General features: G+C 54.4%; 1 protein-coding gene across 1 annotated transcript in view; it reads left to right on the top strand.

The window, feature by feature from the left end:
• The first annotated feature begins 7,574 nt into the window (after window positions 1-7,574).
• The window catches only part of ECE1 (endothelin converting enzyme 1), a 117,252-nt gene continuing 101,983 nt past the window's right edge, over window positions 7,575-22,843 (top strand). Inside the window, exon 1 of the mRNA XM_010829982.1 lies at window positions 7,575-8,018. The gene's annotated coding sequence lies outside the window, so the exon portion shown is untranslated. The remainder of the gene's footprint in view (window positions 8,019-22,843) is intronic.

Below are 22,843 nucleotides of genomic sequence, written 5' to 3'. Positions count from 1 at the left end.
AGGGCGCGCGGGCCGCGCTCTGCTCGCCTGGCGGCGCCGCGCTCTGTTCCGTCGGGGGCGGCTGGAGGGGGTCGGGGTGGCCGCTTCGGTTCGTGCTCCCTTGGTGTGGTTTTGCGCTAGGGTGTCCGGAAGTCCCTGAACGTGGCTGGGCTTGGAGACCCTCGGCGGGGTCCGTAAGGGGGTCGGGGACCATCCGAAGCGCTGGATTCGGTAGGACCTGAGTGTCCCGGGACTCTGAGGCGGGTCTAGGACTGAGGCTCGGCTTGGAGCGTCGTGGATGGTTGCGCCGAGAGCTTCGGAGGCGCAGTTCGGGCGCCCCGGGACTACGGATCCACTATGCCCTGAGGGTTGAGAGTGGATGCTGTCAGAGACCAGGGGCCCCTGGGGGGACCCTAAGCCCAGCGATCTGGTCTCCCCAGCATGTCCCAGTAATGGGTCTTTATCGGAGGGGGTTGCTGAGGCCACTGACTCGGATGGGCAGTGGCACCCGGGAGAAGGGACGAGTGGGGACGTTCGGGGGGCGGGGGAGGGGGGGTGGTGTTTCTGAAGTCCCCGGAGAGAAATCCGTTTGATCAGGCTGAATTCGTTGAGGCTGTTTTAGAGAGGAGGGTTGTTCTGGAAGGAAAGCCAAGATCTTTCAGTACCTCTCTGGGGCCTGGTGACCACCTTGCCATTATGGAGGCCAAGGCCACCTACTTCTCTGTGGCTTGTTTTCTCCAAGGGCAGGCCCCTCCGATTCTCTCTCTAGTCCTGCTCTGTGCCCTGTGGAGTGGATACAAGGCACCATGTAGGGCCTGAGGAGGGCATGAGTCAGTGATGGTGGCTGCCAGCCCCATGGAATATCCCGTTCTTCTTCCCTTCAAGCCAGTCCCCTCTTTTCTCACCCACGAGTGTCTGCCTCCCCTGCACCACCACGAGCCACTCCAGAGTCAGTAATAATGAAGTTATGGCTTGACTCCGCACCTAGAGGCGCTTAGAGACCATCTTGGATCCAACCTACCTCTTTGATCAGGAGCCTCCCCCCTGGATCGCTCCTCGTGAACAGTTGCAGTGGCAGGGTGCTCACTCCCAAGTGGATCGGCACTTGATATAAGGTCTCAGTATATGGGAAATAAAAAAAGGGTGACTTTGAGGTCATATCATCCACTCTGCCTCCAAGCCCACCCTGACCTTAGTTACTCAGAAAGAGAAATTTATCCTTCTCAAAAATCAGTTAAAGAAGGCGAGGTCACTGTGCCTTGGTGATACTTTTCAGAGCCTTACAACCTTCCAGCCTGTCAGAAAGACCCCTGGTTTTGTCCTTAAACAGACTTGGGTTTGAATTCTGGCTCCTCTACTTCCCCAGAGGGACAGGTGACATCATCACCTCTGAGTTTCCGTTTCCTCTTCACCTGTGAAATGAGACGATATGTCTTATCTCCCATGGATGGGGTACAGATTTGCTGAGCTAACCCAGCAAGAGGGCTTTACTTGAATACAGCTTAGTTTCCTTTCTGATACAACCTTAAGCTCCAGGTAGGAAGTTCTACCTGACATCTAACCTATTTGCTGAGTACAGAAGAATGATTAAAGTTTATCATGTGGGGAGAAAAAGGGGAAGGTGATACTTAGAAAATCGGGCATTAGCTCATCATTCAACAAAGATTTATTGAACTCTTCTATATGCCAAGTCCTATCTAGGGAGGAAAAATATGGTCATAAACACCATGGTAAGAGCACTTCTGTGGGACTTCCCCTGGCCACCCAGTGGTTAGGGGCTGCGCTTCCACTGCAGGGCGCCCGGGTTCAATCCCTGGTCAGGGAATTAAGATCCCACATGGCACATAGCATGGCCAAACAAAAAAAAAAAAGAGGGCTTTCATTAGTCCATAAATGTCCACACCATCCTCAGGCCAGGTGGCATGTCTTTAAGAGAGGTGGCGCAATGCTGCCAGGGGAGGGCTCCCTTCTGGATGGAGAGGTGGGAGAAAGCTTCACCAAGCAGGTGGCATCTGAATTGGAGAGAACATCCCAGGTCAGGGCACCTGTGCGAGCAGAGGTGTGGGAGTGTGGGAAGTATTCTTGGAAAGGGCCCAATGGGGCCTGGTCGGCATGTGGGCACCGGAGCGGCAGGAGAGAGGAGAAGGTGGCAGGGGACGCTGCTGGGGCTGGATGGTGGGAGGTTGGGGCAGGCCGAGGGTCCGGAGCTCCACGGTGGGTAGTTGGTCCACTGCAAGCGGGTGGGAAGAAGCAGACGTCAGGCTCCTCGGCCCCTGTCATTTTGGTTTCTCCTAAACACCAGGCCCTGCGCTCATTCCTGAGGTGGGGGTGATTCAGGGCTGCTAGAGTGTTTATTCCTTGGCTCTCCTGCTCCACGGGTTTTAAACAATTCAGCGTTCTTGCCAGCATTGCCAAGTTTCCCCTGGCCCCTGGGTTCCTAACGGGGCTCTGCTCAGAGAGCGCGTGGGCTGTTTCCTGTGTCCTGTCTCCATCTCCTTGATGGTCCCCAGCTTCCCACCTTGGTCTCTAACCCCTTGACAGGGAGTCAGCGCTGCTCTCAGAGGTTTCAAGTAGACGCCCTGCCGCCCCCCGCCCCCGCCCCTGCCCCACAGGCTTGGGAGATGAGGGTTCTCAGGAGGCTTTTTGTGCCTCTGTCTCTGGTTGTCCTTATACTGCCCAGCAGCAGGCACAGAGAGGCAAAGGACATTGTCCAGGGTCACACAGCAAGATGGGACCAGAGCAGGCACAAACCTCCTCGATGTCTGGGGGGTTCCCAGACAGACAGTGTGGGGGAAGGAGGCCCAGCCTGCTCTTGAGGAGCCCTGAGAATGTTTCTTTACCTTCCCAACTAGGGGTTGAGCTGGAGGGTTGGCAGTCATCTTTACTGTAGGTGGCTGAGCTGAGAACCGGGTCCAGCTTCCAAGGGTCAAGACTGGGTGTACCACCCACTTGCTGCGTGACTTTGGATCACCTGTTCCTTCTCTCTGCGCCCCCTTTCCTGCCAAGTGTGGCAGATTTGCTCCTTGTCAGGATCACAGGCCAGTACCACCTGGTACGCGACACAGAAATGCTTCACAAACTGTTGAGAACTTGCAGGAGGAGAAGGGCACGACAGAGGATGAGATGGTTGGATGGCATCACCGACTCAATGAGTTTGAGCAAGCTCTGGGAGATGGTGAAGGACAGGGAAGCCTGGCGTGCTGCAGTCCATGGGGTCACAGAAAGTCGGATGCAACTGAGCGACTGAACAACAACAACAAAATGACTGATTGAAGATGGGAGGCCAGCTACATGCCCCAGAACCAGTCTGCAGGGAGTTCCCAGAGTACAAAGTATCTTTCCCCAGTGTGGCCAGGCCACTGTGCTATTGGGTCATTGCTTATAGGCACCTTATTAACTTTTGTTAAAGAATAGATACATTGTTTCCCAGATGGAATTGGAGAGACCAAGCCCTATCCTGGGGGAGAAGTAGGATTTAAGTAGTAGGCGGGCTACGGGGTGGGTTCAGCAGAAAATTTCAGGTGTTGGCCTAGACACAAACAGCTTGGCCAAAGTCCACGCTTTGATGTCTGCGGTGACAGCAACAAGGGAGGAGCCATCAGCAAATGTTTATGACTTTTTGTTCCCCTCAATTTTTTCTTTTCAGTTAACTAGGTAAGCGCCTCGCCCTGGTCAAAGTGCTGCATCCATTCATTCATCCACCCATTCATTCATCCACCAAAAAAATATGCCTGGCATAATGCCAGGAGCTGGGGCTGTGGGCATCAGTGTGGATGAGACTGGGAGGTCTGTTTTTCAGGCCGGCAATCAGGAGATATTGAGTAGGAAATTACAAGTGTGATTCCTGTTACCAAGGAGACACACAGGGTGCTGTGGCACAGATAGGGCAACCTGGGGCTGGAGAAAGGCTGCCCTAGAGGACATGCCATGAAGGTTGTGGCCTTAAAGAATGGGGGAGACCGGGAAGAGCATTCCAGGCGGGGGAAGCGGTAAGTGGGAGATGGGACAAAACTTGATGCTCTCGGGAGTTAATTTGCCTGCAGGCTCAGAAGATGACGCTTGGTAGGTGGCCGGGGTGGGCGGGTACAGGGAGGGCCCGGTTCAAGATTTGGGGCTGGATCCTAAGGGCAGTGAGGGGAGTGACGTGGTCAGGTCTGCATTTTTGAGATCATCGCAGAGGCTGCTTTGCGGAGACTGGAGGGAAAGGGCAAGGCTGGAGGCCGGGAAACCCATTAGGAGACCGCTAGAGCGGCCCCAGGAGAGATCACAGTGGTCTGAATACCCACTGCTGCCCCCCAGCCCTACCTCACACTCCCATCATGCTGCCCAGGGTGGGCGGTGCAGCGAGGAGGGGGTCTGGCCCTAGAGGTCTCCCAGAGCCCCCTGCCCTGTTGGCGTGGACCTTCCTCTTCTCCTGATTTCATGCAAATAACTAGCGAGTCTCTGGGAACTTTGATCTAACAAACGAGAAAGGTGAAGTTTCCAAAAAGTTCTGAAACAAGGTAGAAAATGGGGATGCAGATTCAGGGTCCCCCTGGCCATGGGGGTGTATCAGGGAAGGCTTTCCAGAGGAGGCGGCATTTGAACTACTTCCTTGGGCCACAGTGAATGGAATGGAAGGCTTCCAAGGAGCTAAGCTTTGGAGAGAGGACAGTAAGGAGATACTGACTCACTGGGAAGGACCCTGATGCTGGAAAGATTGAGGGCGGGAGGAGAAGGGGTGACAGAGGATGAGATGGCTGGACGGCATCACAGACTCGATGGACATGAGTCTGGGTGAACTCCGGGAGTTGGTGATGGACAGGGGAGCCTGGCGTGCTGCAGTCCATGGGGTTGCAAAGAGTCGGACACGACTGAGGGACTGAACTGAACTGAAAGAGGTATAGTCTGGCAGGGGGCAAAATTTAATGAGTAACCAGTGCTGACTGAACCCCACTGCCAGAGGAGGGCTCTGGGAGTCTAGGACCCGGGGGTCCTGCCCTTTCCCCAGTGGTCCTGAGGATGGGGTGCCCAGGCCTGTCTCGGCTCACTGACAAGCCTCAGAAAGGCTCCCTCTCCCCACAGGCCTCCTGGTGGGGGAGTTAGTGAGGGGCAGATGTAAACAGAGGAACAAGTTTCTGGAAAACATTCAGGAAATAAGCTGAAGGAGGATCCAACTTCAGGGAGGTGGGCCTGGCTGCTCGATCTCCTTAAAATCTTGGAGTGCTTGTGTTAAAGGGGGATTTGTAACCGCCTAATTCAACAGCGCTATCTTACAGGAGGAAAGACTGAGGGGTAAGGTGAGCGTCCACCATGTGCCTGGCACTTACGTGTCACCCTTGTGACCGTCACACCAACTGCAGGGAGCAGCTTCATCCCCATTACGGACCTGGGAAGGCTGAGGCTCAGTGACCAGCGGGGAGTTAGGACCTGTAAGCGGGCAGCAGCCTCCCGATCACTCAGGATCCTGGCCTCAATCCCACACTGCCACTCGGTTTGGCGGAAACAGCCTTCCTGGGAAACCCCCTGGGGACGGGGATGGGACTGTTGGGCTATGGCCAGAGACCCTGGGAGCTGGTTGGGGCTGGACGCTGGCCAGGCCGATGTATTCATTTCACCTTTGCCCGGCACTTGACAGTTGTTGAGGTCCTTCCGCCCACCCCCTTCTCCACCTGTCCGTGATCCCACGGCCAACAGGTGGCCAAGCCAGGGCTGAAACCCAGGCCCTTGTCCCCCAGCCCAGACCCCTGTCTCCCAGCTCCCGGCATTGCCCCGGGGGCCCCAGACCAGGTCCCCAGTGGCCCCTGGCTGGAGACATCCCCAGCCTCCTGACCTCATGCTCCCCGATTGTGAGGAGCGGCCCCTGACCCAGAAGACAAACCCTCCTCTTCCCCAGGCTTCTCCCCACCAGCTCCTCCGCTCCTCGGCTGGAAGGCCGGAGAGGGCTGTGGGCAGCAGGCAGGAGTCAGGTTACAGGGTAAACACCGCAGAGTCAATATTTAGCTCTCCTGGAACCGAGCCTGCCTCCCACGCGCCGCCCCCAGTGTGCGGGCCTTCCCGGAGCTGGTCACCAAAGGCAAGGCCAAGGGCAGAGATGTAGCTTCAGCCTACGGCCCTCCGCAAGACGCACTTAGTTTTACCATCTGTAAAATGGCGTGGCTAGAACAGACCGATTCAAGGGGTCCTTTTCAGCTGTGATATGCAGGATTCCAAGCATGATGCTCTGGTTCAGAGCACGGGTGTGGAGTTGGCCAGTCTGGGGTTTCCATCTCAGCTCTGCATTTCCTCCCTGCGAGGCTGTGGGAGGTCAGCCCCTTCGAGCTTCAGTTTCCCCAGTCTGTAAAATCTGCTGCTAACGGACCTGTCTTGGAGGATCACTGGTGAGGATTAACAAGATGACACATTGATGCGCAGAGTTTGGGGCACAAGATAAGAAGTGAGTGGGGCGTCCTTGGTGGCTCAGACAGTAAAGAATCTGCCTGCTGTGCTGGAGACCCGGGTTCAATCCCTGGGACAGGAAGATCCCCTGGAGGAGGGCATGGCAACCCACTACAGTATTCTTGCCTGGAGAATCCCTGTGGACAGAGGAGCCTGGCAAGCCACAGTCCATGGGGTTGCAAAGAGTCGTACACGCCTGAGCAACTAACACACATAAACACAAGAAGTGAGTAAGTGGTGGTGGTGGCTGTTATTCCAGATAAACATTTGATAATCCTCTGGATCCAGGCACTGGGTTGCGTCACTTGGGAACAAGAACCAAGGGTGGGAACTGTAACCTCAAACCCTCCTAGTACTTGGGCTAGGGGAACCCAGGAGTTGAAAAAGCCCTTGGATTAACACCACACACACACACACACACACGAATTGAAAAAGCCCCTGGGTTAACACCACACACACACACGCACACACCCAGGTCCAGGACTGACCTCAGCGATCTGTGGCGTGAGAGGGGTGAGGGAGGAGGCAGAGGGGAGGACGGATGCATTTCCGAAGCGGTTAGTTCACAGGAGCTTCGCGTCCAGTACAGAGAGGGGCCGTTGCCTCCAGCCCTGGAGAGGAGGGGGCGTGGGGCAGGGCAGACAGGGAGGGGGCAGCTGCCGGCTGGCAGGTGTGGACCAGGGCCCAGCCTGGCTCCCTCGCTTTTTGCGCTGTCACCTGGGACAGCATGCCACCTCTCTGAGCTTCGTTTTCCCCGTCTCTAGTATGGAGATGGTGGCTCCTGTTTTGTATTCCAGTTGAAACACTTGTATCAGATGCTGTTTCGGAAGAACTCAGTTCCCTCCTGGCACATCCAGGGGGCTCAGCCTGTTTTATCAGCCTCTTTTATGGTCACGAGAACCACTCGCTGGTCCTGCTTATCAGCGTGCTTCTTGAGGGCATGAGTGTGAATTTTTAAAAATTGTGGCAGAGGGACTTTCCTGGCGGTCCTGTGGTTAAGAATCCGCCTGCCGGTGCAGGGGCCATGGACTCGATCCCCGGTTGGGGAGCTGAGATCCCACCTGGCCACAGGGCTACTAAGCCGGTGAGCCACAACCACTGAGTCCGTGCTCTGGAGCCCCTGAGTCGCAACAAGAGAAGCCCCTGCCCACCGCAGCTAGAGAAAGCCACGTACCGCACCGAAGACCCAGTACAGCCATGAATGTAAAATTAAAAAGTTGTGGCATAATTTACACAAGATGCACACATCTTGTACAGCTCAGTTTTCACAGATGTACACACTTACATAACCACCACCTAGAGCAAAATATAGAACCTTCCTGCCGCCGCCAGAGAGTTCCCACATGCCCCCCCCCACTTCCCGTGGGAAGTTCCCATGTCAATCCCCCTGCTTCAGGGGGCCACTGACCTATCTTCTGTTCCTCTGTTTGGCCTGATTCTGAACTCTGTCTGCGTGAATTCACATGTATGTATGCCTGGGTCTGGTTTCCTTCAGCTTCCGTCAGCACTGAGTGTAGCTCCTCCAAGCTGTTGCCAGGACTCATGCCTTTGTGGGCTCTGTTACATGCAGCTGGTTGGATGTACACGTGCACGTCCGTGGATGGTGTTTGAGTGGATTCCAGGTAGGGGCGGCAGTGACATTCCCGTGCCTGTCTCCTGGGCGGGTCGGAGGGTCGGTGTGTGTTTCCTAGAAACTGCCACACATTCTCCAAGGAGGGCTCTGTTCACCGCTTTGCCCTGGACCCACAGCCTAACCTAGACTACCTGCCTGATGAATGTCCTTCTAAAGAAAGATGGAATTTGAGTCCTTGCTTTGTCTTAAGGCTTCAGACCTATGCCGATGGCCTCAGGACCTGACCGCTCTGGGCAGGGGCTCTGCCCAGATCCTGAGCTTTGTCTAGAAGCCCCTCAGTCCTCGGGGCAGGGCGGGAGTCTGGCCCGGGGGACCCCAGGCCGTGAGGCTCTACCACTGATTGGCTGTGGGACCTTAGGAAGTCCCTTCCCTCCCTGGTCCTCAGTTTCTGCTTCTCCCAAACATGGTGTGGATTGAAGGTTTCTGCGGCTCCCTGGTTTGGTGGGCTCCCCTCATCTGGGAGCATCTGCTCCCAATTGCTCTATGCTTCTCCACCTCAGGGCTTGCTCCGGTGCCCCTGTGTCCCGAATCTCCAAGGAAGGACCCTTTAGGAAAGTGGGTCGTCTCTTCATTCTTGGCACCCTCGATAAATACCTCCTCGTGACTCAGTCCTCTCTGGATGAGATTTCCCCCTGGCCAGAGGGGGCCCCTGGTGGTGGGAGCCCCACCCATGGAGGCTCTGCAAAGGTAACAGGGCCACCCTGGGTCTGAATCCTGCTGCTGCTGGTTCTGTGACCTTGGGCAAGTGACTGCATCCTCTTCTGCAGGGTGATAAGGCTGAAGTGAGGTCCTGCCTCATGGTGGGGGCCGCAGAACCCCTGCCTGTAAGGAGCTGCCTTCTAGGAGAAGGAGCCACAGATTTTAAACAGGCAAACCAGTCAGCCAGAAAGAGCCCATCAGAGAGAGGAGAGAAAAGGAACACGGGGATGAGGCTGTGGGAACGGGAAACTCTAGATGGCTGGGGAAGGATGAGGACGGGGCGGCCAGGCAGAGATGCGGGGAGAGGAGAGAATTCCAAACAGGATAGCCAGTGCAAAGGGCCTGAGACAGAGATGAGGGATCAGGCACATTATGAGTGGCTGGAAGGCTGATGGGACTGGCTGATGGATGGAGGGAGCAAGGGGGAAGTGGGTAGGAAGAGGTGGGTGTGGAGAGGCCAGGTCCTACAGGGCCTTGTCAGGCTTGGTTCATGGGGAGTTGGCATTTCCTCTTTTAATTAATTTATTTTTGGTTGCACTGGGTCTTCCTTGCTGTGCGTGGGCTTTCTCTAGCTGTGGCCGGCGGGGCCTAGCTGCTCTTCGGTGTGGTCCACGGGCTTCTCATTGCCGTGGCTTCTTCTGTCGCCGAGCACAGTCTCCAGAGCATTTGGGCTTCCGTAGTTGCGGCCTGCGGGCTCAGTAGTTATGGCACACAGGGTTTAGTTGCCGCGGCATATGGCATCTTCCTGGACCAGGGATCAAACGTGTGTCCCCTGCGTCAGCAGGCGGACTCCCGTCCAGTGTGCCACCAGGGAAGTCTGGCATTTCATTTTTCAGAGTGATGGGAAACCGCTGCAGGGCTCCAGACGGGGAGGGGACGCATTTGGCTTTAGGAAGGCTCCGGCTGCTGTGTGGGGAGATGGCCTGTAGAGGGCAGGAGTGAGGCAGGGAGGCAGCGCCCAGTGGGAGCCACCTTCACCTGTCCTGTGGGCAAAGGAGGCTTCTGTTAGGCCAGGACCGGGGCTTTGAGCAACTGCTTCAGAGGAGGAGAGAGAGGTGATAGGGCCATCCCAGGTGCTAAAGATGTTCCTGGAAGCTGAGCCTGGTGGGCAGAGAACTGACGCTTGGAGTCAGAGAGACCGGTCTTAAGACCTGCTTTTGAACTCAGCCTTCCAGAGCGAGTTTCGGGTCCTCCCAGAGGGACCCCTTTCCCAGCACCCCAGGCCCTGGGGACCCAGGGACATGGAGCAAGAAGGGCCCCTCCGCACCCTCTGCCGAGAAGTGAGGCGGAGGAAGTGATAGCCTCCAGGGCTCCCAGTCCTCCCCCCACCCCTCCTCCACAGGCTGCAGCTCCCATGGCCCGGCTCCAGGCCGTCCTGGGGCTTTGTGGTTCCCGGGTGTTCCGGCCTGGTCTGAGGCAGGAGGTGGCCGCGAGAAAGCGGTCCTTCACCTTCCTCTGCCCCTGAATGGGTGGTTACTGGGTATCCTGCTGGGCTTCCCCGGTGGGTGGGGAGGGAAGCCACAGGGAGGGCAGGGCCTGGGAATTCACAGTCTCTTGAAAGCCACATGCAAATGGGGACTTAGATGTCATCTAGAGCGGTCTCTTCATGGGGAGACAAAGATTCAGGAAGGGAAAGAACAGTCTTGTGGACCTGACTGCTTCCCCTTCCGTGCAAGTCCTCTGCAGCCAGCAAAAGTTAAGAAGTTAATACGAGGTCTTTCTGTATATCCTCCCTTAAGCATCAGCTCTGGCTTGAGCTGGTGTCTTTGAGGAAAAAGGAATCTGGAAGTTGAAACCCTGGAAAACAAAGGGCCTGTATCTGGGAGAGAAACAGGATTAGAATAGAGCCGTTTAGCAGGGAGAGGAAGGGAATTCGCAAGGCTGAAAAAAGTTGGAATTCAAGCTGAATCAGCATTTGCTGAATGCATCTTCTGTGCCAGGTATGGGGGTATCTCTGCCCACCCCCCAACAAGGAACTCCCAGGCCTGTGGGAGAGACAGACAAGTCAACTGGCAACAAGTGAGAAGCCACAGCCTTTAAAGGCTGGGTGACTGATTTGGCCCAGGGTGGTGATTATTTTGAGCTGGGTCTTGAAGGATGAGTAGGAGTTCGCCAGCCAGGCAGAGCCAGAATTTAAATCTAAGGAGTCTGTCTTGGCTTGGCCTCACTACCCTGTGAGCCTTAGGAGATGTGAATCCTCTGGTCCTGGGCCACTGAGTGTGAACCCTGGGCAACTGTCCAGCCATTTCTCATCCAACCCCTGATCCTGTCCTCTCAAACCCTGTTGCCTCCCGCTTCCACCAGGGTGGTGGGTGGTTGACCAGCCTTGCGTGGAGAGTCTCTGCCCTCTCTTGATGGCCAGGACTTCAGTCCTGAGAAGGACGCACAGATTCCACCGCCAGTGCACCTGTGGCTGCAGAGCAGGCACGAAGAGAAGAGACGGTGAAGGATTTCCTCTTTCATTTTGCAGCTCTTCTCACTTCCCTGCACCAACCCCCACCCCCAGCAACCTGAGATGTACTTTGCATAACGCACTTCTCAGATCTTTCCAACAATCCCGGCAATTAGATGGGCTTCCCTGGTGGCTCAGAGGTTAAAGCATCTGCCTACAACACGGGAGACCTGGGTTCAATCCCTGGGTTGGGAAGATCCCCTGGAGAAGGAAATGGCAACCTACTCCAGTAGTCTTGCCTGGAGAATCCCATGGACAGAGGAGCCTGGTGGGCTATGGTCCACGGGGTCCTGAACAGTCGGACATGACTGAGCGACTTCACTTTCACTTGTCACCATTTTAAGCCTGCAAAACGCCTGACCTGCCTCTTGAGAAATCTGTATGCAGGTCAGGAAGCAACAGTTAGAACTCAACATGGAACAATAGACTGGTTCCAAATAGGAAAGGAATACGTCAAGGCTGTATATTGTCACCCTCCTTATTTAATTTATATGCAGAGTACATCATGAAAAACTCTGGGCTGGATGAAGCACAAGCTGGAATCAAGATTGCCAGGAGAAATATCAATAACCTCAGATATGCAGAAGACACCACACTTATGGCAGAAAGCAAAGAAGAACTAAAGAGCCTCTTGATGAAAGTGAAAGAGGAGAGTAAAAAAGTTGGCTTAAAGTTCAACATTCAGAAAACAAAGATCGTGGCATCCGGTCCCATCACTTCATGGCAAATAGATGGGAAAACAGTGGAAACAGTGGCAGACTTTATTCTGTTGGGCTCCAAAAATCACTGGAGATGGTGACTGCAGCCATGAAATTAAAAGACGCTTACTCTTTGGAAGGAAAGCTATGACCAACCTAGACAGCATATTAAAAAGCAGAGATGTTACTTTGCCAACAAAGGTCCTTCTAGTCCAGGCTCTGGTTTTTCCTGTGGTCATGTATGGATGTGAGAGTTGAACTGTGAAGAAAACTGAGCACCGAAGAATTGATGCTTTTGAACTGTGGTGTTGGAGAAGACTCTTGGGAGTCCCTTGGACTGAAAGGAGATCGAACCAGTCAATCCTGATATTGAAGCTGAAACTCCAATCCTTTGGCCACCTGTTGCGAAAAGCTGACACATTGAAAAAGATTCTGATGCTGGGAAAGATTAAAGGTGGGAGGAGAAGGAGATGACAGAGGATGAGATGGTTGGAAGGCATCACTGACTTAGTGGACATGAGTTTGAGTAACCTCCGGGACTTGATGATGGACAGGGAGGTCTGGCTTGCTGCATGGGGTCCATAGGGTCGGACACGACTGAGCGACTGAACTGAACTGACTGAACTGTCACCATTTTAAGCCTGCAGAAGGCAACAAAGAGAGTTTGAGCTGCACGTCCATGGGCACACAGCTAAGCACATACTCTAGAATTTGCTCCTCAGCTGGTCTAACTCCAAGGCCTGTGCTCACGTTTCTAAGCCGTGAGGAAGCAGACCAGTCATGATAGGCTGGGCCTTTCTGGTGACTGGTGCTCCGACCCCCATCCACGCAGCCTCTGGGCTTCTCATCAGGGCCCCAGGACTTCTGCAGGTGGGTGGTAACAGTAGACTCCATTGTATTAGTGGCAGCCCTTCTCAAGCCCAAGTGTGCGTGAGAGTCCTCAGGGGCTCTGGCGACAAATGGCGCGTTTCATCGCCGTTGTCACACGCACTCTGACTCCGTCTGTATGGAGTAGGGTACAGACAGGAAGTTACGTTTCCAGTGAGCTTCCAGCTTCCTATTCTGATGCTGGTGGGTGATTGATCACACTTGGGCAACCCTGACTTACTGCACGTCCGCTCTGGAGGCAGCACTGTTGTAGGCTTTTTGTTTTGTCATTTCAGCCATCAGAACGTTGCTCAGTGGGGGAAGTTGGTACAAAAGAAAGTGAGGAGTCTTGAGACTTCGACCAGTCATAATGAGAACATTTGTAACCAACGTGTCAGACGTATTTCATCTTCAGATTAATTGGCTGAGGAAACTGAGGCTCAGAAAGGTTCAGGGACTTAGAACACACATCCCTCAGCTCCTGATGCCTGTGTTCTCAGCCCTGCATGCGGCCTCTTTTGCACGTTCCCAAACACAGGCTCTTAGAGGCCTGGGATCTAAGGAAATATGGGAAGATTGGTGGTGGTGGTAACTACCATTTTTTGAGCAACTCCTGTGTGCCAGGCAGACTATAGAATGGTAAGCACACAGAAATGGTCTTGGGTAATTGCACAGATTTCTGATTTTGAGCAGAATACTATGTGATCTTATGTCTGAAGAGCTCATCCCAGGCAGGGGTTGGGGGGACAGCAGTGGCGGGGAAGACATCTCTCAGGAAAAAACAATTGAGGAGAAATCTGAAAGGTGAGTTACGTATTAACCAGGTGAAAAGATAGAAAAGTACTCTAGGCTAAGAGAATGGCATGTGCAAAGGTCCTGAGGTGGGTGGCCTATACAGCATGTTCAGCGTAGCTGGAGTAGAAAGTGAAAGTGACCCAAGGTGAGGCAGAGGGGTTTGCCAGGGCCTTGGCCCCATGGGGCTGTGTGGACCAGGTGAGCAACTTGGACTTCATCCCAACAGCAGTGGAACATGGTAAGCCACGAGAGTGTGTGTGTTTTCAAATCAATAAACTTTATAGGCTTTATTTTCTTCTACAATGAAAGATCCCACTTAAGCCTGTGAAGGAAGAAAAGACAAATGTCTCTAACTCGCAGGGTGGAGGGTCCACCTGGCCCTGGATGGGACGCCAGCAGGGAGATGGCTGGACCCGAATCGCCTTTTATTAGACTCACTCTGGCTGCTGAGTGGAGATGGGCTGGGGGGAGGGGGCAGGAGTGGAGATGGGAGATGGTGGCCCTGCCCGAGGGAGTGGAAGGGAGAGGCAGACAGAGGCGCTGGGGGGTAGAGCCGATCACTTTGATGAGCGAGTGGAGCCCAGGAGGTGTGTGAGCTGCTCTGGGTCAGGGTCACACAGCTTGTTGGTGGGCCTTCCCGCAGAGCTCTGACTCAGGGCCGAGCTTCTGGGCAGCTCTTTTCCAGAGTCCTCCTTTCAGGCCTTCTCATGCCTGCGCCCGCTCCCAACTCCCCAAGGGTGGGGCCTGCTGACTTCAGGGGAGGAGGGGGCTTCATGGCACATATCTGTCTTTGACGCATCTACCGGGGGAGGGTGGTGCTGACCCCCAGATTCTTTCCCTCTGACCTCTGCCCTCTGCCCTCTGCCCGGCCATCCCCCAGCTTTGAAGGAGTCTGCGGAAGTGGGGCTGGGATGGGGATTGGAGCTGTCGTGCTTACATGGCCCCTGCTTGGGCAGGAGTGGGGGCCCTTGCAAGGATCTGAGGAGACGCCCTGCTGTGGAAAGAAAGAAAGGACAGAGCCTGGGCCTTTGCAAGTGGGCCCCCCGAGATGTAGGAGATGCCCCGCACCCACACCTCTTGAGCTGGAAACAGCTGGCTGCCATTTAGGGTTTTTCTCCTCCCCCTCCCAGCCCCGCATTAACTCCCTGGCACATGCCACCTCTGAGATGTTCAACAAAATGAATTTCTCGCCCTGCAGGCCTCCACCCCTCCAGCTCTAAACCATCCCCTCTGCGGGTCTAAGAGCCATGGCGCTCCTGCATGAACCACATCCCCCTTGTGTGGGAGCCCCCATTTTCCTCTCTGCGGCTCAGGCTCCCCTCTCTTCTCTCCAGGTTCCAGAGCCCACTCTCCTCTCGGTGAGAGGAATCGCCCCGGAGCTTGGTTCTGGGCGTGATCTCTGTCTGGGGCCCGGGTCCCCTGCTCTCCCGGATGGTACACACGCACGCACACGCGCATACGCACACACGCGCGTGCACGTAAGGACTGGGTCCTTCTCACCCTGACACAGTCTGTGCGTGCTTAGTTGCCTCCATCGTCTCCGACTCTTTGTGGCCCCACAGACTATAGCCCGCCAGGCTCCTCTGTCCACAAGATTCTCCAGGCAAGAGTACTGATGTGGGTTGCTATACCCTCTTCCAGGGTATATTCCTGACCCAGGGATCAAACCCACATCTCGTGCGTCTCCTGCATTGCAGGCAGATTCCTTACTGCTGAGCCACAGTAGGGACACAAGTAGGTACTGACACATAGTAGGTACTCAAGAAATGTATTCTCTTTCTCCTGCCATCCCCTCTCCCACCCCCCCCAAACCTTGTGATCCCTTCAGAGTCCCCCTCCCCAACATGGGTATTTTTACTTAGGGGACCACATGCTATGTGACATCCGGGCCTGGAAAGCAGCTATTATTAACTCAGGACATTGGGACAGGGAGAAGGCTCAGTGCTACCAGCTCAGCCCCCTGTCCTGATGTCCTGTTGAGTTGGCATGAGGCAAGTTTGGGACAGGACAGAGGAAGTCCCCTTCCCACCACCGGGAGCTCAGCTGTGGACATCGTTGCATGGACAGGACACAGGCAGCAGCTTTGGAAGCGAGCTGGGGAGGTGGCGTAAGAGCCACTGGTGGCTTCTTGGGGAAAGAAGCCAAGATCTCCCTGGGTCTGGAGGACAGGGTCTGGATGCTCGGTGCGGGTGCCACGCTTGGGGCCGCCTGATCTCCCCGTCCCTGCACCTGTCTGCTCCGCAGAGCAGGAGGCAGGAGCCACCACTGAATGAACGCTAACTCTGAACTAGGTCCTGTGGCAAACAGCGGTTGCATGTCATCAGAGTCAGTCTAAAGAGATGAGTCCTGAGACCTGCCTCGTGGTCCAGCGGTCAAGACTCTGCACTTCCGCTGCAGGGGACATGGGTTCCATCCCTGGTTGGGGAACTAAGATCCCACATGTTGCACAGCCACCCTCCCTCCCCGCCATAAAAAAGAGAGAGAGAGGTCCTAGGGTGTCCCCATTTAACAGATGAGGAAACTGAGGCTTGGTGAGGCAAGGTGACTCGGCCAAAGCCACACAGCTTAGAGCCGTGACTCCAGAGCCAGGAGAGTTTGCAGGCTCCTCTGGAGCACCTTAACTTGTGGGCTGGGACCGGGTGGGCTTGTGGCTCAGAAAAGCCATCAAATGGTGGAGAGAGAGCCAAGGAGCATGAGAGGAAGACGGCTCTGGAACCCTGACCCGGGATCTCTGGAGGGAAGTGGGTGGTCCCCTCAGGGAGGGACCAGGCAGCTGGAAGCAAGTTTCGAGCTGGATGAGGAGCTGGCACTGTTCTGTCCTCTGGGCACTTAACGCACTTTAGTTATGCCTGTGGCTCCTCTGCCCTGGAGGGGAAGCCCTGGAGGGCAGAGACCCTGCCTCTCAGCGCACCTGCTCTGGGCAGACGAAAGATGAGTTGGGGGGTGGGGTGCAACCCCACAGTGCTGGAAGAGGGGAGCAATCAGGATGGGGAACAGCCCTCCTGGGCCAGAGGGACAGTCCTGGAGCCAGTGCGTGGCTCACAGGGTCACTAGGGACAGGTCTATGAGTGTTAACGCCAGCTGATGGCCACATAGAGTCCGATACATAGAAACTGCACTTTGCGGGCGATTGCGAGCCCCATCTGTTGCGTCATGTGTTTCAAGAACAGAATCTGGAACAAAATGTCAGGGAGCATCTCTGCCAGTGATCTAGGATCCCTCCAGACTGAAGAGGGATTTTTTTTTTCCTTCTTTGGTGATCTGAGAGTTTTCTTAGTGTCCCCAAGTGCCAGTGAGTCAGCCATAACGCTCATTCAGGAAAGTCCAGAGGAATCTTTCTCCTCCGTCAGGTTCCATCTGGGCAGGGCCAAGTGACACCCGGTGACAAACTCGAGGTTGGGTGAGGAAAACCAGGCACACTCCACCAGCCGCTTGGCCCTGCCACCCCCGCCTGCGTTTGTCACCCGTTCCCAGGGCACAGAGCCGGATCAGCCCGCACCGGCAGGCAGATCTGTGACCCCAGGGCTCTTCCAGCCTGACTCAGTGCAGCCCTGGCCCTCTCTGGGGGAACGTGAGTCACTTCTTCAACCCTGGAATGTTTCTCTTTGTGTGGAAAGAAGGGGAAAGGAAGGGGGTGGGGATAGCCCCACTTGGGGCTCCTTTCTCAGGCCCCGGTGGGAGGGGTTCCAGGCGACTGTTGGAGGAGGCAATCCGACCCAGTTAAGTCAGTAAACTGTGCTGAGCTGAGCAAGTAGAAGGTCCCTCCCCTTTCCTCTGCCCCCCATCCCAGCACCCTCAGTTCAGTTCAGTTGCTCAGTCGTGTCCGACTCTTTGTGACCGCATGGACTGCAGCCCGCCAGGCCTCCCTGTCCATCACCAACTCCTGGAGTTTACTCAAACTCATGTCCATCGAGTCGGTGATGCCATCCAGCCATCTCATCCTCTGTCATCCCCTTCTCCTCCCGCCTTCAATCTTTCCCAGCATCAGGGTCTTTTCCACTGAGTCAGTTCTTTGCATCAGGTGGCCAAAGTATTGGAGTTTCAGCTTCAGCATCAGTCCTTCCAATAAATATTCAGGACTGGTTTCCTTTGGGACATGCTAATCCTTTCTATCCCTTGTGAAGTGAGTGAAGTGAAAGTTGCTCAGTCGTGTCCGACTCTTTGCGACCCCGTGAACTATACAGCCCATGGAATTCTCCAGGCCAGAATACTGGAGTGGGTAGCCTTTCCCTTCTCCAGGAGATCTTCCCAACCCAGGGATGGAACTCAGGTCTTAACCGCTCTTTAACCTGACCAGGTTAAGAAGGTATCTGGGGATGGGAGATGTTGATTAGGAGTGACTGTCCTGCGGATTTGAAAACCTGACTTCAGCAAGGGCGAGACATGGATGGATCCATCCATTAGTGATGGCTGCCAGGGCTTGGGGACAGGCGTGCAGCTTCGCTGGAGAGGAACTGGGGGGCCTGGGTTCGCCCCTCCCCTCATGCCCAGTTTCCCCGTAATTTGCTAGGTGACCTTACAAAAATCCTTTTCCTTCTTTGAGACACTTTTCTCATCTGTAACACAGGGCAAACAATTACCGCCCACAGGTGTTGAAAGGTAAATGAGGAAGCATCTGCAAAGCAGCCTCATTTCCTTTGCATCCTAACTCAGATGTACTTTCTCAGAGACCCCTTCCTGGCCACGCTCCTGAAAATTGCCCCTCCCTTCCCTTTCTGGCCCTTTCCTTGCTTGATTTTTCGCATTAGCTCTCACTACCATCCGACACACTGCTGTTTTACTTACTCATCTTCTCTCATCCTCTCACTAACCCATAAGGATTTCTGGGGGTCTTGTTCCCTAGTTTAGCCACTTACAATGGTGCTGCCACATGGCAGGCGCATAAATATTTGTAAAAGAACGAGTAAGTGGAAAAGCAAGTGAAAAAATGAACAAAGTCACATGACCCCAGGCACAGTGCATAGCCGTTCGTAAGGCCTGGGTTCCTCATCCATCTCCAGCTATGTTATTCTGGATGGACCCCTCTCTCCAGGTCAGCTCACGCACTTTAAAAAAAATTGTTTGTTTGGCTTCTCCGGGTCTTAGTTGCAGCATGCAGAATCTTTCATTGCCACATGCAAACCCTTAGTTGAGGCATGTGGGATCCGGTTCCCTGACCAGGGACGGAACCTGGGCCCCCTGCGTGGGGAGCTTGGAGTCTTAGCCACTGGACCGCCGGGGAAGTCGCCTGCTCATCCACTTTTGAGGGTTCCTGCTTTATATGTGAGCATTTCATACTAGTGCAGGAGATTGCCCTGGGGAATATAGTGGGGGGCAGTTATAATAAAATTAAAAGTTACTGGGGGAGGTGGGAAGGAGGTTCAGGAGGGAAGGGTATATATATGTATACTTACGGCTGATTCACTTTGTATAGCAGAAACCAACGCAACATTGTAAAGCAGTTGTCCTCCAGTTAAAAATAATAAATGAATAAAAGGCACTGTTTTGGAGTCAGATGCAGAAGGTACATGAATTTTTAGGATTTTTTTTTTTTTAAAGAAGCTTCAGCGAAGACTCCTCTGTGTCCTCAGACCTCCCTGGCTCCAGGCTCACTCTCTGGGCACCTTCGGGAAGGTGTGAGGAGGCTTGGTTTGGGAAGTGACCCCAGTCTGGAAGCCCCACGGCCTGCCCTCCCTCCTGAGCCCCTGCCCGGGATTCCAGCAAACGTGCACAGTTGCTACAGGGCACACACCCCAGCGTGTCTCCTCCAAGGCCTTGGCTGATCCCCTTCTTAAGCTGTTTCTTTTTCTCAGGAGAGTCAGTCCCTGGGACCTGGAGCCCTGAAACTCCCTTTCTTTAAATAAGCATTTTGCTTTGAAATAATTTGGGGCTTCCCTGGTGGCTTAGACGGTAAAGAGTCCACCTGCCACATAGAAGACTCGGCTTCGATCCTGGGATTGGGAAGATCCCTCAGAGAAGGGAACGGCTTCCCACTCCAGTATTCCTGCATGGAGAATTCCATGGTCAGAGGAGCCTGGTGGGCTACAGTCCATGGGGTCGCAAAGCGTTGGACATGACTGAGTGACTTTCACTTTGGAATAATTTTAGGTTAACAGGTTGCAAAGATGATAAGGCGTTTCGGTATCCTCCTCACCCAGCTCCCCATCGTGGTGTTAATAACATCTCTCATGACCACAGGACGTTTGTCAAAACCGAGACACCATCGGTGGTTCATTGCGGCTCATTAAATCCACACTCTGGATTTCACTGGTGTTTCCTCGCGTGTGCTTTTCTGTTCCAGAATCCCATCTGAGACACGCATGACAGCTAATTGTCCTGTCTCCTTAGCCTCCTCTGGCTTGTGACCCTGTCTCAGACTTGCCGTGTTTTTTATGACCTCGGTGATGTTGAGGGTACAGGGCAGGTGCTTGTGGAATGTCCTTCTGTTTGGATTTGTCTGGGGCTTCTTTGTGATGCCTTCCTCTCTGTCTGCTGCACAGAGTGGTCCCCCAGGCCACGGCCTTTTCCTCGGCCCTGGACTCTACCTGCCTCTCTTCCACTGATGCTGCGGTAAAGACCACCTCTGCTCTCCTATGTCCCAAACCTGGCTTTTCCTGCCCTTAGCCAGTGGCTTATCCGTTCAGTTGCCTGCTTGGAGTTCCAAGTGCCACCCAGGTGCCTCCTTGCTCGAGTTCTATCAGTATCCTGCCTCCCTGCTGCTTTCCACCCACACCCTCTGTCGGCCACCCTTGTCCCTGGATTAATGCAAAGTCTCCTGACCCACCTGCCTCCGGCCTTACCCCTCCAACTTGCCTCCTCACTGCAGCTTTGGCCAACTTTCTGAAACATGTCTGGCCATTCTGCCTAAATGCACTGCATTGTCCTGGGAGAAGTCAGACTCCTCCATAGGAATTCTCAGGTTCTCGTGACCTAGTCTTTGCCCCTTTCTCCAGCATCATCTCTGGCCTTTCTCCACCCTGTCGTCCCTGCTTCAGCCAAATAGAGATACAGCACCCCCGCCGCCCCCAGGGCAGCTTACTCTGCCCTTCGACCTCCATCAATTTGCATAGACTGTGCTGTCCTTGTCTGTTTCCTGCCATTAGAATGTGAATTTCATGAGGTTAGAGATTGGGCTTGTTCTCCACTTCCCTGCAGTACCTTGGACAGTGCCTGGCACATAGTAGGTGCTTGATGGTGGTGGCAAGAGTACTGGGGTGGGTTGCCATTTCTTTCTCCAGGAGAACTTCCCAACCCAGGGATCGAACCTGTGTCTCTTACATCTCCTGCATTGTAGGCAGATTATTTACCACTGAGCCGCCAGGGAAGCCCAGGTGCTTGATAAATACTTATTAATGAATGTGAGAAGAGCATGGGGTCAGAAAGTTCTTTATCAAATAACCTCAGATAAGCATGAAAGGGCAGCAGTGACAAGTGCTGTGAAGCAGGGTTCATGGTGCTGCATGCGCCTGTATTGGGGGACTGGACTAGTGGAAGTCAGAGAGGGCTTCTCTGCAGATCATGACGCTCTCAGTGCAATCTGAAGGAGAGGTTCTGTAACTAGGGGGGAAGGGAAGAGCGTTCTAGGTACAGGGCGTGTGCAAAGGCCCGGTGGTTGAAGGGAATCTGAAGGACTGAAAAGGAAAGCAGAGTTACTGGGGCCCAGCCAGGGTAGGGAGGGCGAGGACACATTGTGAAGTGAGGCCAAACAGGGTGGCAGGGCCAGAGCTGGGGTGCATGTCATTTTATCTTCATCCTCAGAGCCCTATGAGGCCACTGAATGGGGGTATAAAAGAGAGAGAAGTAGGGGGAGAAGACAGGGAGAAGGAACCATGATCGCGTCTAGGTTCTGTGACTTTGGACAAGTCGTTTAGTCTGCCTGAGTGTCAGTCTCCTTGTCTATAACACTGGGGACAGAAGCACCTACTTTACAGGGTCACTGTGGGCATCAAATGAAATAAGCATAAAGCACTTTGTCCCATTTTGGTGCGTGGTTGTGGGGCTGGTAGATGTCCCATTTCTTCCCTCCCTTTGTCACCCCACCAGCAGCAGCTCCAGACTGTGAGAGAGACATTAACAAGCCCTGTTCACTGCTCAGCCGAGCTCTCTGCTCATGGTCCCTTCTCCTTTCCCTCCCATCTCAGCCTCTGCCCTGCAGGGAGGAAGGCAATGCCCATCTGCCCCTCTCAGCCCAGGCCCACCTCCTGCTCTGACCAGCTAGGTGCTAGGATCCCCATCGCCTGCCTCTCCCTGAGCTCTGCAGGGACCAGCGAGGTACAGGAAAGCCAGCTGATCTGTTCAGCTCGCTCTGGGGCTCATGAGTTTGAGTGTAGAAGGGCTGTGCCTGTTCTGATACCCCAGGAAGCCACCCAGCCCCTCCCACTTGCTCGCAGAGCACCAGCTGCCCTGCTTTGGGGCCACCATTTCTCAAGCTCCCTCTGTTCACGCTTTGGAGTCATTACTCTGTTTAAGCCACATTCGTGCAGGACATGAATCAGTGTCCCCTTTTCACAGATGAGGAGACTGAGGCCCAGGGAGGTGACGTGATATTCCCAGGCACTCGTCGCTGCTTGGTGGCAGGTTCACCTGACCTGGAGACCCAGCATCCTGCTTTGCCTCCTGTTGGACTTGGAGGCTAAGAACCCTGGGAAGAGCCTTTGAGGTTACAGCCAGTGCCTCTGAATGCAGGCAATCTTGGCATATGGAGAGAGAGGCAGTTTTTATTATTTTGCAGGATTGTCCCACATATAGCAGAACGTTAACAACTCTGGCCCCCAGGCTTAAATGTGAGTCCTCCCCAGTCATTTGACAACCAAAAATGCTCCCACATATATCCAAAAACTCCTCAGAGGGGTAGAACTGCCCCCAAATTGAGACCTGCTGATAACTGAGTAAAAAGGACAGAAATACTGACGTTATCAAGGGCCCGCTGCTGCCTTTGTGTGGTCGCTTCAGTCGTGTCTGACTCTGTGTGACCCTGTGGACTGCAGCCTGCCAGTGCCACACAGTAGGTGAGCACTGGGGTGAGTTTGAACTCAGGACTGGCAGAGCAGCGCTCTTTTCACTGCATCTGATGCTTAGAAGGACAAGAGGAGCCCCACTTACTGCAGCTAGCCCGAGAACCCACTGGCCCATGGGCAGAGGAGGACCTCCACCTCTGTAGCCTGATGCCTCAGAGAAGGCAGTGGCGCCCACTCCAGTACTCTTGCCTGGAGAATCCCGTGGATGGAGGAGCCTGGTGGGCTGCAGTCCATGGGGTCGCTGAGAGTCGGACATGACTGAGCGACTTCACTTTCACTTTTCACTTTCATGCATTGGAGAAGGCAA

Source organism: Bison bison, unplaced genomic scaffold (genome assembly GCF_000754665.1).
Source record: "Bison bison bison isolate TAMUID 2011002044 unplaced genomic scaffold, Bison_UMD1.0 scf7180017864516, whole genome shotgun sequence".
NCBI lineage: Eukaryota > Metazoa > Chordata > Mammalia > Artiodactyla > Bovidae > Bison > Bison bison.
The sequence above is the reverse complement of the archived record's forward strand: the minus strand, read 5'-3'. Positions and strand labels throughout refer to the sequence as shown.